A 15022-nucleotide genomic window follows, 5' to 3' on the forward strand; every position below is an offset into this window, starting at 1 on the left:
CTACTATATGGCCACACAACACCACACAATAATTCAGTGATACAAACAAACAAGACTGACTCAGTTATTGAACATTAAGGACTTCCTCAACAAGTTTTATCTGAATAGTAATTGGTTAAATTACATAAAATACTGTGCTGTCTCCACTTTTGTTTAGCTCAAGGTAACAAAAGTAGACTCATCCCATCAGAGCAAAATAAATTATATATAGACGTCAATCTAAAGGCAAAATAACCATAAACATAAAAGAAGATGCACTGAAATGTGTACTATGCATTACTTACATATTCATATATATTTATACTATATATAGTATTTTGTTTCCAAACAATTAATATGGCTTGAGCTGTTTTCACACATGAACGCCAGAGATTTGGTTTGCTCACTCGTGCTTTTCAGCTGGAGACTTTCTGTTGGAGACGCACTCTCACAGCAAGAAACACAAAGGAGGGGATGTGGGGGAGCAGCTGCATCAGGTGAGCAAAAGGCAGAATTTGACACAGAAATTACACATAGAAAATAACTGTTTTCTTTAAAAAACCTTGAGAATAGCAGGGTGATGTCAGTTCAGTATGTCTTTGGATGTTTCTACAAGAGCGGAGAGCGAGTGGAAAGCACCATACATGAAGGTCTCTTCATTCCCCTCTCTGCTAACTTGTATGGTTCTCCCCAGCACACTTGTTCACAGACAATAAATGCATCACAACATTTGCTGATACAGTTGCAAATTGCACACCCGATCTCTCCAAGATGATTCAAGTGAGTGCTGCAAACATAGGTCACACATCATGCCCCCACACTGAATTTTCAGGACTCCAGGGCATGTGTGAAAATGGCTATATGTATATATGAATTAATATGACTAAATATATACGTACATTTGGTCGGTCATACAGTAATACAAACATAAAGTAAACACATACATATACACAAAACTGTAAAAAAAAAAAATGCTTTCAGTCATCCACAATAAATAGATTTGCAGTTAGCACATGAATATTACAACAATGTTAATTAGCCAAGAAAAATCAGAGCCCAAGATCACTGACATTGGTGTAGATGGTTTCTTCTTCAGCACTTTTTGTGCCCCTTGAGCCTGTTTTGCTCACTTTTGTTCTTGTGAAAACTGGTGCAGAATACACCAAAGAGTCTTCATCCATCTGAGGAAACAAAACATGTTGAGACCTCGTGGAAACAGATTAAAACATGCTGATGACCTACAGCGATATTTTGTTCATTTTCATCACCTGCTGAGTTTCCTGATTTCCTCTGGTTGATGTTTGTGTTTGCAGAGCAACGCTAGCTGAATCACAAAATAAAATGTGGCAAGAATGTAAATCCAGTTTTACAAACTACAGTTTTACAGATGATTTTATGAGTTATTTAACTTACCATTACTGTACCACTTTGATTTTTTCTCAAGTTTCTTGATTGTATACACAAGGAAGGCTATGAGAATCCCACTCATAGCCAAAGCCGCACATAACAGGTAAAGAATTGTTGAAGACTTGTCCTTTGAATTGCACAAGTTTACTGCTGACATGAAATGAAAATGAGAAAATTAATCACAGTGTCATCAGGAGTTAGTTACTCTCATGTTATTATGGACAGAATCCCAAATCTGGCGAACAATAATGTAATTTAAATAAGTATAAATGAATATTACACAGTTACCTTCAGTGTTTAGTTTTGATTTATTTCCCATCACTTTCTCCTCACATGGGGCCACAGCACAGTGATACATCCAAGCATCAGAGGAACTGAAGTTCTTTAAGTAGCTGTAGAAACATTTCTTCATTGTGACTCCTGTTGAGTTATTCTCATATTCATTTCCTTTGTCTTCTTTAGTGTAATTAAAACTTGGGTGACACTGATTAGACTCAGCAGTGAAACAGAACACGTTGTCATCGGCTGGACATGATTCATTCTGTGACTCGTGAAGGGTCCAACACTTCAGAGTCACTGAGTCTTCTGGACGGACTGGAACAGATGGAGGAACTGTGGTGACAGGTTCTTGTACCCAAAAAATTAAAAAAAAAAGCATTCATTTTTTAACAAATGACCATTCTCTCAAAGCATTTATAAAACAAAAGTTTTTGGGGCGTTTTTGCTTTTGAATGACTTATGTATCCATATGCCAACTTATATGCAATAATTAAGAAATCAAAACGAATTAATTCACTATATTTTGAGAAAACTAGATTTGTTTTTAGGTTTTTAAGTGTACTTACCTTCAGTCCTCAAGTATGTTACCTTCAAAACTTCCTTGTATTTATCATTTTTTCTCATACAGATGTAAACTGCAGTATCGCTTTGTTTTGCTTCCATAATTTTTAGTTCAAGTATTCCAGGCTTTGATGTAACTGTAACGTGAGGATTCTTGTTTAATGTTTCCGTCAAGACTTCAGGAGAGTTCCCACTAACAACCCTCATCCAGATAATGCTTCCTGCAGACCTGCGGGAACATGTCAACGTCACAGGATCGCCAACACGAATAGTTTTTGTTTCCAAAATCGGATCATCTGCACAACCTGAAAAATCATCATCACAGACAGAATCACATATTCTATCTGAACTATCTATAAAGAAGTAAACAACAAGCAATTGACAACACATTAAAAAGGCTGAAATAATATTGGAAATCAAAATATACATACAGTAAAAAGTGAGTGTCAATGCAATCAATGCATCTCCATGTGCTGCTGTTATGGACAGTTAGTTAGTTGATTAAACGTTTGAATAATTTTCACTGAATAGATTATGTTTAGTGAATAATTCAACATATCTTCAAACCATCATTAAGATGTTGGTTGTACAACAATGTAAATATGAAAAAACTTATTTTGGATGCAGATTAATCAAAAGGTTAAAAAAATGAAATTAGAGTAAACAGGCTATACATAGAGCCAAAGATCAGTGGCAGGAAATGCACTTTGATTGTATAGTCTGAGATAACCAATCAGATGAATTTGATGGTCAGGACAACCACACCTCCCTTTGTCACTTAAGAAGCTGGTCTTCCAATGAAGACAGTGTCAAGATGATTCTGGTATGGGTTACACTGCTTCTTCTTCATCGAGGGTGTAAGTGCTATATACAGGAACAGAAATGTGATATTCTCTTTATCATTTTGAATTTGAGTAATCCTTTTATAGTTTCGCTTATACCTTCTTTCTCTTCCATGCAGATTCACTGGTTCCAGTGGTCACAGTTCAACTTGGCGAACCTGTGACTTTGACATGTGTTTTGCCCGATGAAAGGTGGAGTATTCAAAAAGTTCAATGGTACAAGCAGAGTGCAGGAGATACTCTGAAATCCATTGTGATCCTGTTGATGAATCAAGACCGTTTATATGGACCAGGGTTTTCTGCTTCAAAACTGAAGACAACCTACAATGAGAAGAATAGTAGTCTGACAATTTTGAAAATGAGTAAAGAAGATGAAGGAATGTATCACTGTGCAGCCTTTGAATATACTGCTGTTACGTGGAGTGGGACTTATTTATCATTAAAAGGTAATTAGGTGATTCGTTTATTTCAAGTTTTGGAATTACTTTATAAATACTAAAAAACTTTTAAATGTTCACGGCTACACTGTATCACAACATTTTCTTATATAAGATTTTTCAGGTATTGATATATTTAGAAGTAAGACATATAACATATATGTATTATATATAAGATAATTTATATTAGGTGTATTACTTGCTTTTATCAGTGGAAGAATACCTTATATTCGCACTATTACATTAACTCACATATCTGAAGGTCAAATCAAGTTTTCAAGTCTTTATTCGACTCTTTTTGTATGACACTAAGTACGTTTTACTAATGTGTTCTGTATCATACAGGAAACACTGAGAGGACGTCAAACTACATTGTTGTCCAGCAGCCGGCAGTATCAGATCCAGCTGGTCCAGGAGACTCAGTGAGTCTGCAGTGTTCAGTCCTCTCTGACTCTGAGAACAAGACGTGTTCAGGAGATCTCAGTGTGTTCTGGTTCAGGGCTGCATCAAATAAATCTCATCCACACATCATCTTCTCTGATGGAAACGGACGTAATGAATGTGACAAGAGAGCTGCCACTCAGAGGAGATGTGTGTATCACTTCTCTAAGAACATCAGCTCCTCTGATGCTGGGACTTACTACTGTGCTGTGGCCACATGTGGAGAGATACTTTTTGGAAATGGGGCTAAACTGGACATCCAAGGTATTTACAGAATTTTTTATATAAAATCATTTATAATTTAGAACCTGGTAATATCCATTGGAATAAAATTGGAATAAAAGTTTACCAAAATTAATCATAATTTCCCTGTGATGGACTGGCGACCTGTATGCTGCCTCTTGCCCAATAACAGCTCTGGCAGGCTCCAGACTCCCCGCGACCCTAACTTGGATTAAGCGGGTATAGAAAATGCACGGTTGAATATCCATCCATCCATTTTGTATACCGCTGAATCCGTCGGTCGGGTCGCGGGGGGGCTGGAGCCTATCCCAGCGGTCGATGGGCGAGAGGCAGGGTACACCCTGGACAGGCTGCCAGTCCATCACAGGGCCACATAGAGACAAACGAGACAAACAACCAGACACGCTCACACTCACTCCTAAGGACAATTTTAGAGACACCAATTAACCTAACATGCATGTTTTTGGACAGTGGGAAGAAGCCGGAGTACCCGGAGAGAACCGCACAGATGAATAGTTGTATTAATTATAATTTATGGGTGTTTTTATTTTCCAGCACCCAACATGTGGGATCTGCAGACAGCCAATACAGTTGTCCTGCTGTTATGTGCTGCTTTGATGACAAGTCTCATTGTTATATCCGTCCTCATTTATACCATCAAGAAGAAAACTTATGGTTGTTATAATGGTAACAAAAGTTTCATTCATCAATCTATCAAACAGTATTTTACAAAAGCGGAGTATGGATTTAATATTGTTACATTTCTGTCACACTGCAAACAGATGCTGTAACAGCCTGCAATGATCATCACAGTCAGCAGGTACAGTGAAAAAGATAGAATCATATTGTTTTATGCATATATGGGTTTGATGTCTGCCCTCTCCTAAAATTCTTCCATGAATTCCATATTTTTCCTCAGAGAGATGAGGTCTCATTGACTTATGCTGCACCAACCTTCACGAGGAAGAAAGCTGGCAGAGCAGAGAGAAGGAATGTAAAAGCTCCTCAGGAGGAGACGGTTTACACTGATGTCAGAGCTTTGGGGATACACTAACAATGCTTTGAATTTGGTATTTCATGCTAATCTCTTTTCCTCTGACACACTGTAGACATTGTGTCACCTGAGCAGCACTAGGATTTGTTTTTAACCTCTGGGACTGGTAGTACAATTACATGGCTTCTCAATACAGCTACTTTAGACATATTATGCTTTCTAATCTGATGCAGTGCTTTTTTTTAAAATCCTTTAAGAAAAATGTAAATTATCCATGCATCACTTTTCTTATTTTGCCAAGTGTTTTAAAGGGTTTCATTTTTCTGACGTGCAGTTTGCAATTTTACAGATGTTAACTTGTCCAAGTTATACCAAAACTGACATTTGTGTATGTGTGTTGATTCTTTCCTAATGGTGAGAATATATTGTAAAAATAAAAGACAAATTTATAATTAATATTCACATGAAATTAATGTTACCTTTCGAATACATTTTTTAGGTGCATATATTAACAGCATTTTGTCAAGTTTAGTTCATTAGCCATGACTTGTTTGTTACATAATGCGAGACTCATTTAGGCTTGCAACATGTTCTCGTCCACCTTAGTTGAGAATAAAAAAAGCCCCAATTTTTCCAAATGACCCAACTGGATGTAACACATAGTGGCATTTTCTGAAAAATAAGTTTAGCATCAATTACTTATGTGTTTAATCCTCTTAAAATAGATGCATTTTGAATGCCTCAATATGACACTATTGTTAAAACACAGTATTGTAACACAGTATTATGGTATACCATAGAAAAACTCAGAGGACATCAAACTTCACCGTTGTCCAGTAGTTATAGCCATCCTCAATTATGGCATGAATAAAAAAGCAAGTGTGATGATTTTCAAGGTAATAGAAGACTCAATTATTCTGACAAGAACATTCAAAGTGAAGGATCCATGTTTACGTCATCTTTTTATGTCATAATCAGGCTGCGCTGCAGAAACACAGTGGTGGTCAGAAAAGCCAAAAGGTATTTAGGCTGAGATGCACCTGATCAAATAAAGTTAAAAAGGTTTGGTCTTACATAAATGTTTGATTTCATTCATTTTCAGGACATATGGATTTATTCTGCTGCTGTTTTCACTATTAAAAAACAAACTGAAATGAAAAAGACAAAAGAAGCAGCAGAGAGACAGAGGATCTACGCTAATATCAAAGCTTTAAGACTGAATTAGTCAGTTAACAGATGTTTGTCATCACTTTGTAATCAGTGATTTAGTTCATGTTTGTTTAGAGGTAAATGCCATAGCGCTGTCTAGAATACTGTGGGGGAAAAAAAATATGATCAACTTGTGTCTTTTGGTTTCTATGTATTTGGAGTGAAAACATCTTTTTCATGAAAATGTTCTTGAATAAATAAAAAGAGTGGTCACAAGCTCAATGTCATTGGTCATTTTGGTCAGGAACCATAGTTCCATCTCTCTCATGTCTGTAAAGGGTAAAAAAAAAACGACCAAAATGTATGACGATGAAATCATGGTAGAAATTCTGCGTATTTTTCAAAGTTTCAAATGATCGTCATGTATGACTCTTGCTTGATCGCTGACCACAACGCTTCAAGTATGTTGCAATAAAATATCTTAAGATTTCTTTCTTGCTGTTGTGTACTTTGTCTCTTTTTTCAACAATGATTTGAACGGACACATGTTTTGATATGTTTACAGTACAGTGTGTCACCTTTAGGATACGACAGCATGTACTGTTTCTTTCCTACTTAATGACAATAAGATTTCTGCTGTCATCACAGACTCATTTTGTCATGTTTTCATCAACAGGCCTACACAGACGGATTCATTTTTACTTCTGTGGTGTGAAGTGAAACACATTAAAGGCATCGTTCGTAATTAAAGGCATGGTAATCCTGGAGAGCTAGCAAGATTTGAAAGTGGCACCTCCGCTAAGCTGCATAAAGAAATGTAACGCAGATCTGTGTTTCGCAAGAAGGAACCTAGATATCAGCTCTGTCCAAAAATGCTGTTGACTCCTCTCGGTAAGAGTTTATCTGAGATGGAGATATGAAAAAATACAGCTAATGCAATGAATTTAACACTTAAACACTTAAAATAAAAGGACTGTTGAAGCAGTTTGAGCTAGACTGTCAGAAAGAGAGAAAGAAAGAAAATTCAAGTGCAACATATTGATTTTCAGAAATCATCATATATTTTGAGAAACTTCATTGACATAATGTCCAACTTTCTTAAAATAGTCTTACAAATTTATGTCTTTGTAATCATGTGAACACCCTTGAATATGTTTCTTTATCGCTGCAGCTTGTGGACGCTCTCTGTAAGTCTGTCAAGAGAACAGCAAGCAGAGCCACATTAAGCAGCAACCCTCAGAGACAAAAGCTGTGGTGGGCCGTTTCTCTGCCCATTGACCAACCACTGAAGCTGTTTAGTCTGAGAACAGAGCTGCGACAACATGAGAAGTGAGAAAACAGACAGCAGAGGGTTAAGGAGATGACTTTTAGTTTGATAAATTGTAAGAATTCTTTTCAGAATGCTTAAGTGAAATAAATACCTTCACTTAAAGCTGCAGTCTGCAACTCTTTTTCAAGCATAATGCCTGTAACTGTCCTGGGATTCTGAAAGTAGTACATTAAATACCCCAATACAAAAAAAATTAGTTCTCTAGGTCCCCTATATGTCCCGCTAGGTCCCTCCAAAGCCAGCAGGTTTGTTTACAAAATTGCAGACCGGACCGGTAAAAGGTAACCAATCAGGTTACGAGCTGGGCTCTGCTGCCTGTCAATCACCGATTGTGCACGCGCGATACAAGGTAGGCTCGTCCCCACGCTTATTTATCTAGACTATTGAACTTCATTACGGGCTAGTCTACTTACTGTGTCTTCCATGATCGCAAATGACAGGTGAGTTGATGAATGAGGAGTCGTGTAAGCGCATCTGGCGTGCACGTAGACGTGCACGAGTTCCCATGTGTTTTGATGGGGCGGGACAGGAAGTTGAATAACTTTTTATTTTTCGGTTAAAAAATAAGCATTTCTTGCATTTTGCGACTACGGAGGTCACCGTTTTCAACTTCAAGCGTTCTGATAGATCATGTAAACTCTTAAAATGCCAAAAATTAGGACTTTACGTATGACAACAACAAATCCTGCAGACTGCAGCTTTAAGTCTATCTTTGATGTGTTTTCAAAAATGCAACTCATTGCTTTCCACAGTAAAGCAGTTTGAAACACACTATCTTGATTTAAGTTGATTTTGGGTTTTAACTAAAATGTATGGATTCATTCACCATTGGTATGAACTGGCTGCCAGTTCATCTTTACGACAAATGTGTGCACATTTCTTAATTTATCAGCAACTGAAAATGAAAAATATGAAACTACTAGCTTGAATAAAAACAGCAGGAACACAAATCCTTCCTCTACCATTTAACTGCTCCTTTGAGTTGTTCTGATATTAATATTAGTCATAACAACATTGCAAATTTACTTTTTTAATTTAAAAAGGATCAAACAGCAGTCAAAGACCCTCTTCACAAGATTGAAGTAGTTGGTTAGACAGGAAGTAAAGCCACTTTGTTTCTCACACCTTTGTTTAAAAGCCCAACCAAAGAACGCTGAAGTTTCCATAGATTATTTGTGTTTTCTGTTTCATGTACAACCAGTGCTGTGCACACAAAGACAAAACATCTCCTTATTGCTGATTCTCCTCACTAAAAACACACTATGTGTAGAGGGGTGGGACACAGGATGCTGTTAGAAATGTTTACCTTTTAGCCTTCATTAGATGGTGAACAGTGGAGACACAAACGAGAAACATGAGGTGAGACAGTGCAGTGTGACAGCGACACATGTTCCCAAAGGCAAAAAGAAATCAAACTAGCGATTTACTGATTTCATGACATTGGTGCGCTGTGTATCAGAAACAATCTAATTAACAAGCCAATTTATTCTCACCTGAAGTCAACTATATATTGACCATGTTGAGCTAGAATGTTGCAGCCTAACAAACACTGCTGCAGTTTTAACCACTCCCACTTTGCAAGCAGATGACCTTCATTGTGATGCAGAAATATCCACTCTACTTTAACGTTTTCTTCAATGTCAGAGTCTTTGATGTTAGACTGGTCTTCTTTGTATTATGAGTTTTTAAAAAATTTTTTTATCACAGCTGGAGCATTTCTTAAGGTTAAACGGTGTATTTTTTACTGTCAGAGCAGTGCACTGCCTCTGCTTCTCATAAACCGCCTATAGAGATGAAGGAAGTAAGGTGTGACCGCAGCCACCTACCCAGCTCTGTATGCCGTCTTCTTCCTGCTAACATCACTCACAGGCAGAGAGGTTGTGTCATGCTTTGTGACGTGGCATATCTAAATTGACTGGCAGGAATATATTCAGTATTTACATCGTTTCTTCTACCTTTTGATATCATTGCAACAAAAAAGTTAGAATTTGTATTTTTCATACAGAAAAATCAAGTTCTCATCATAAAGCTCCAGAAACATGTTAGGATTCAAAATCTGGATTTTGTGGCCTCTGCTGCTTCAATTTAAACAACAACTAAAACCTGCTTACTGAGTCCCCAAACGTTTGGGGGGGATGTACAACAAACAGATTCCCCCGTCAACTATCATCATTTCAGTCAAGTTGCCTTTATAATCTTTCTCTTTCAAGTTACTTTCCATCATACCTTAATCATGATTTTATGACAGTTGAACATCATCTCATACATGTCAGAATCAATTATTTCATACTGACAGGAAGAATATTTCATGCTATGAATAATGAAAACTGTACCTGTGATCTGTTTCAGGTTTCTGGAAACCAGGCAGCAGCTCCTATAAATAACGCAGAAACAAAACAAAAATGAAGCATGTCATGTCGTCTCATTTTCCTTCATCTTATGTCAGAGAAAATTAAGTCAATAAATGATCCCGACGAGATAAAATTATGTTTTGCTCAGGCTTATATGTGTTTGTGTCTTAAACAAAAACAGCTTTATTGTAACAACATCAGCTGAAAAGTTCAGAAGTTTGTTTTTTATATTTTGACTTTATTCTGTGTAAATTATGAAAACCCTCCATCAACATGAAACAAAAGGTCGCTGTTGATGTTCTATGTGTTTAGGTTGGAAAGATGGTTGACATTATTTCCACTGTGGAGGTACAGTGAAACATCAAGGCCAATCAGATCACTTAGAAGTTGTTCACTCCCACTAAAGGGACCCTCCTTTTTACGTCTTGTTATTTAAATGCAGCCTCTGGTGGATTATTAAAAAAAATGCTGATCGTATTTTATGCACTGCTGATGCTCAGAGTGGGACGTAAGTATATAAGAAAATATGATATATAGAGTATACTGTATAAGATATATACATGTCTTTCTTTATTGTTTGTACAAAATTGTTTTTTCTAATTCTTTTGGGGGGGGGCGCATGTATTCCAGGATCCACAGATGATTTGATGTTCATCACCACGACTGTCCCTGTTGGCCAAAATGTGACCCTGACGTGTCCTTATCAGAAAGCTTCTTCGGTCGGAGGAACCTTTTATTGGATCAGACTTGTTTCTGGAAACTGGCCCGAATTTTTGGGTGGAACGTTTCACTTTAATTTTGATGAAGTTGATGTGACTGATAACATTATTGTTAAACACAAGCCTGGAAACTTTATTCTACAATTTAATGGAGCTAAGCTCAGTGACACTGGTCTTTACTACTGTATCAAAATCGATCTACTTGATGTGGCCTTTTTATATGGAACTTTTCTGGAAATTAAAGGTAAATGAAAGTGAATTTTTGGATTTTATTTTCAATAGATTGTCTTCACAATAGGTGGGTGAAAACATGATTGTCTTTTTTCCAATTTTTAATTTTAATATTTTTCTTTTCAGAACCAGAACCAGATATCACTGCTGTCATTCAGGAGCCTCCATCTGATCCGGTCCTTCCAGGAGACCCAGTGACTCTACAGTGTTCAGTCCTCTTTAAATCTGAAAAGAAAACCTGTTCAGCAGATCACATTGTGTACTGGTTCAGAGCTGGATCAGATGATTCTCATCCTGGTTTAATTTATGGAAACAGTGGTGATGGGTGTGAGAGGCTTCCTGAGACTAACTCAACACAGAAATGTGTCTACAGCCACTCCAGGAACGTCAGCTCCTCTGATGCTGGGACTTACTACTGTGCTGTGGCTGCATGTGGAGAAATTTTATTTGGAAATGGAGCAAAACTGGACGTTGAAGGTATTTACAGAATTTTCTATATAAAATCATTTATAATTTAGAATCTGGTAATATCCATTGGAATCATCACAAAATTTCATATATAAAACATCATATTGTAAAATTTTACTAAAATGAATCATAATTTCCCTGTGATGGACTGGCGACCTGTATTTAGAACTTTCTATATAAGATTATTTAGAATCTGGTAAAATACATTGAAATCATCACAAACATTTCATCATATTGTAAAATTTTACCAAAATCATTAATTATAATTTATGGGTGTTTTCATTTTCCAGCACCCAACATGTGGGATCTGCAGACAGCCAATACAGTTCTCCTGCTGTTATGTGCTGCTTTGATGACAAGTCTCATTGTTATATCCGTCCTCATTTATACCATCAAGAAGAAAACTTGTGGTTGTTATAATGGTAACAAAAGTTTCATTTATCAATCTATCAAACAGTATTTTATAAAAGCTGAGTATGGGTTTAATATTGTTACATTTCTGTCACACTGCAAACAGATGCTGTAACAGCCTGCAATGATCATCATTGTCAGCAGGTACAGTGAAAAAGATAGACACATATTTTTTTATGCATATATGTGTTTGATGTCTGCCTTCTCCTAAAATTCTGACATGAATTTCATATTTTTCCTCAGAGAGATGAGGACTCATTGACTTATGCTGCACCAACCTTCATGAGGAAGAAAGCTGGCAGAGCAGAGAGAAGGAATGTAAAAGCTCCTCAGGAGGAGACGGTTTACAACGATGTCAGAGCTTTGGGGATACATTAACAATGCTTTGAATTTGGTATTTCATGCTAATCTTTTTCTTTCCTCTGCCACAGTGCAGCCACATTTTAGCACTTTGGCGGAGGTTTGTTTTTCACCTCAGGAACTGGTTCTACAATTACATTGTTTGTCATTGAAGCTACTTTATACACAATGCTTCACAATCTGATTGAATTCATTTGTGTCACGCCATGGTCTGTTTAAGTTTTATGTTTTAGTTATTATGTCTTAGGTCACGTTTTGGTTCTTAGTCCATGTTTAGTTTAGTCATGTCTTAATTTCCCTGCACTCTGTTAATTAAGTTCACTCACTTCACCTGTGTCTTTTCCCAGTTGCACTCACTCTCCAATCACTCTCACTCCCTATTTAGTTTCCAGTCTCCCCTCTCAGTTTGCCGGATCTTTGTTGACATTCATGCCTGCCTTGTTTAATCACCCATGCTACCAGTTTTTGACCAAGCTAAGTATTTATTTATCCATGCCATGTTAAGTTCTTTGTTTTGTTTTCCTAGTATTGATTCACAGTTAAGTTTTTGAAATCTGGCTCAGCCGCGCCTTTTGTTCTTAATTTTTACTTTAATAAACCAAGCTTTCTATTTTGAAGTCCGCATCCGTGTCCTTCCCTTCACACCAACCTGACAATATGTTTTTTTTATCTTACTTCTAAGGGAATGTATTTTCTTTTTTTTTGGCCCACCACACCCTCTTTGGAGGACAACTTTATTTTCATTTGGAATTAAAGCTCATTATGTTAATAAACTCAAAATGTTAAGCTTGCATATGTTCACGTGTTATCTTCCACTCCGTTTTAGTGGTAGCACATGCGTATAAATTGTGTATACAAAAATATACAAAATGTGAAACCAACAACACAGAACACAACTAAGCGACAGCACCGACAAAAAACAAGACAGGATGATGTACAGACAGTGGGACAAGACAGACTGACACGCCAGTTGGACGAACATGACCAGATAGAGTAAATACATGCTATTAGCATCATGTTCGGTGAGTTATGATTGACATCTGGTAGTTGTTGGAAATGCTGAGGTTGGGCAATATATGTTAAGCAAGTATGTGTGTGGTATTACGATAACTAATGCGTCACAGTGGCACCCTAACCCCAGAGGGATGAGCAGTAAGTGTGTTTGTGTGTGTGGGCGGATCTGGAGGGGAGGCTGTGCATTCTGGGATGTACACGGTTTGAAAGGAAAGGAAGATCTAAAATTGAGAAGTTTTAACATTGATTTTGTTCCAATTCCAGCCAGGGGTAATTGTGGTTGTGTTTTTGGATCCATTTGACTAAATTCTATAGTGAATTTGCAAGAAAGTAATGAAATGTAAGGTCTTCATTTTAAAGCTGCAGGTGAGATCATCACTTGGCCCTCTACAGTTTGCCCACCGGCCTGCTGTGAATGGGTGGTCTGGCTTCAAAAAATAGAGTTTTTCTGTGTAAAAAGTGACTGAAGAGATAATACCTGCCCCCACCCCATTACTTACAAAATTTCAAATACAATTTCAAACTTGATTGAAAACTACTGAAAATAGACCAATCATATAATTGTTCTGAAAACATGCTATCATACCCTAATGGTTTCAACTAATTCATCTGAATTTTCAAGTGCAGAGTACCATTACCCACTGTCCAAACTAACAATATTACAACACTTATTTGTTAATAGTGGGAGAGGGATCAACAAATGAATAAGGTCAAGGTCAAGGTCACGTTAATTTGTAGAGCACCTTATAACAACCTAGGTTGACCAAAGCGCTTTAAATAAATGAATAACAATAAAATCCAAAGATAAATTTCACAAAGACAGTTTCAGCAAAAGGTATATATAATCGACACACAAAGACAACTTTCGTCTCACCCAGGTCTGAAAGCCTGGGAGAAAAGGTGGGTTTTAAGAGAGAATTAGAAAATTTCCAAAGTTTCTGACGACCGGATATGCAGCGGTAAACTATTCCACAGCTTAGGGGCAACCACTGCAAAAGCTTGATCGACTTTAGCTTTTAGCCTGCATTTAGGCCCATCCAGGTATAGTTCGTTAGCAGACCTCAGAGCTCTGAGTGGTCTGTTAACATCTATGAGCTCATAATAAGAATAATAGCCTCCTTTTACTGCCCAGAATAGCGACCAAATCACATATAAACATTCCCAGTAGCATTTCCAGGTACAGAATCCTAAAGAAAATGACTAGGTCTAAGACCACTTAATGCCAGACCCTCTGATGAGTTCAACAAAGCAAAAGAGGAATAATTAATTAATGTTTGATCTGAATCCCTCACTGGAGAAGATCTTCAACCCAAAGCAAAACCCTCTGGCCCCCTGTGCTCTTCACGGATGAGAGCAGGTTCTCACTGAGCACATGTGACAGATGTGACAGAGTCTGGAGACGCTGTGGAGAACATTCTGCTGCCTGCAACAGCATGACTGGTTTGGCGGTGGGTCAGTAATGGTGTTGTGAGGCATTTCTTTGGAGGGCCGCACAGCCCTCCATGTGCTAGCCAGAGGTACCCTGACTGCCATTAGGTACCGGGATGAGATCCTCAGCCCCTTTGTGAGACCATGTGCTGGTGCAGTGGGCCCTGGGTTCCTTCTGATGCATGACAAATCTAAGCCTCATGTGGGTGAAGTGTGTTAGCAGTTCCTGCATGATGAAGGCATTGATGCTATGGACTGGCCTGCCCGTTCCCCAGACCTGAATCCAATCGAGAACATCTGGGACATCATGTCTCTTTCCGTCCACCAACGCCACGTTGCACCACAGACTGTCCAGGAGTTGACTGATGCTTTACGCCA

At 37.7% G+C, this 15022-nt stretch overlaps 1 long non-coding RNA gene across 1 annotated transcript; it reads right to left on the reverse strand.

Moving 5' to 3' along the window:
• Positions 1 to 959: 959 nt before the first annotated feature.
• LOC142397378 (uncharacterized) lies at positions 960 to 1523 on the reverse strand. The gene is made up of 3 exons (XR_012772697.1): positions 1393 to 1523; positions 1248 to 1303; positions 960 to 1160 (listed from the first exon to the last, which is right to left on the reverse strand). It is a non-coding gene; the product is annotated as an uncharacterized LOC142397378 (long non-coding RNA).
• Positions 1524 to 15022: the final 13499 nt, after the last annotated feature.

Source organism: Odontesthes bonariensis, chromosome 13, assembly GCF_027942865.1.
Source record: "Odontesthes bonariensis isolate fOdoBon6 chromosome 13, fOdoBon6.hap1, whole genome shotgun sequence".
Taxonomy (NCBI): domain Eukaryota; kingdom Metazoa; phylum Chordata; class Actinopteri; order Atheriniformes; family Atherinopsidae; genus Odontesthes; species Odontesthes bonariensis.